This window comes from Chenopodium album, chromosome 3 (genome assembly GCF_948465745.1).
Source record: "Chenopodium album chromosome 3, dcCheAlbu1.1, whole genome shotgun sequence".
Lineage (NCBI taxonomy): Eukaryota > Viridiplantae > Streptophyta > Magnoliopsida > Caryophyllales > Amaranthaceae > Chenopodium > Chenopodium album.
Window position 1 is genome coordinate 58,932,752 of NC_137836.1, and position 1,151 is coordinate 58,933,902.

Consider the following 1,151-nt stretch of genomic DNA (forward strand, 5'->3'; position numbering starts at 1 on the left):
GTAGAAACATTGTTTTTTTAGGGTGATTGTCCAACGACCGATTTTTCCTTTACTAAAATGGCGTCGTTGCCGGGGAATGGCGTCAAGCATTGAGTTACTTGTGAAATATGTGAGACTAGTTCATTTTATTTCTTTATTCTTCTTTGTTTCTTTGACTAATCTACTAATCTCCCATCTAGTCTTAATGGTTCTATGCCTAAACGCAACAATAGGACACTTCCTCTTGTGCCGTTGAATCTCAAGCTTGAAAAAGTGATGAGGGCAAATCGAAGAGAAAAGAGGGCGATAGCTAGTGGTGCTACTTCAAGTGAGCCACAAGTGGTAGTTGAGTCCGATCATTCTAGTTCTAGTGAATCTAGTGGAGACACCATTCCATTATAACCACCAAGGACAAATTCTCCAACTTCTCCACCTCTTCACACATTAGAAATGGCTCAACCTAACAAGACTTTGAGAGAGTTTGGTGTCCCTCCACCATATCATGAAGCAAGTGGGATCGCTACTCCCGCTATCGAAGCTAATAATATTGAGATAAGGCCCTCCTTATCACCTTGATAGAGGGTCATCAATTATCCGGGGCAAAGAATGAGGATCCCATCGCGCATCTTAAATAATTCACACGGTATTTTAGCACCGTGAAGGTGAATGGGGTGACTCCGGAGTACATTCTCTTAAGCATGTAATTCTCTTTAACGAGAAAGGTAACTGATTGGCTAGATAGGTTGCCTCTAAACTTATTGAACACATGGAATAAGGTGACTTCGGCATTCCTTGGGAGGTTCATTTCTCTTGGGAAAACGGTGAAGTTGAGGTCAAAGATTTTGAACTTCCAACAAGACCCCGACGAGTCTCTCTATGATGCTTGGGAGAGATTCAAGAGCTACCAACAACAATGCCCCCACCATGGCATGGAGGATTGACTCTTGCTCCATGGGTTTTATAGAGGTCTTTTGAGAGCGGATCGAATATTGTTAGATGGAGCATCGGGAGGACCTATCATGAACAAGCCACCCACTGAGGCATTAAAGATCATAGAGGATGTAGTCCAAAACTACACCGATTGGAGCCCCGATGAGAGAAGCACTTCCAAGAAAGGAGGAAAGTATGAAGTAAATGTTATCAACATGATTAATTCAAAATTGGATGTTTTG

At 42.3% G+C, this 1,151-nt stretch overlaps 1 non-coding gene across 1 annotated transcript; it reads right to left on the reverse strand.

Annotated features, from left to right (window-relative positions):
• Positions 1 to 803: 803 nt before the first annotated feature.
• On the reverse strand, positions 804 to 910 carry LOC145625691 (small nucleolar RNA R71). Its single transcript, XR_014110599.1, has one exon. It is a non-coding gene; the product is annotated as a small nucleolar RNA R71 (small nucleolar RNA).
• Positions 911 to 1,151: the final 241 nt, after the last annotated feature.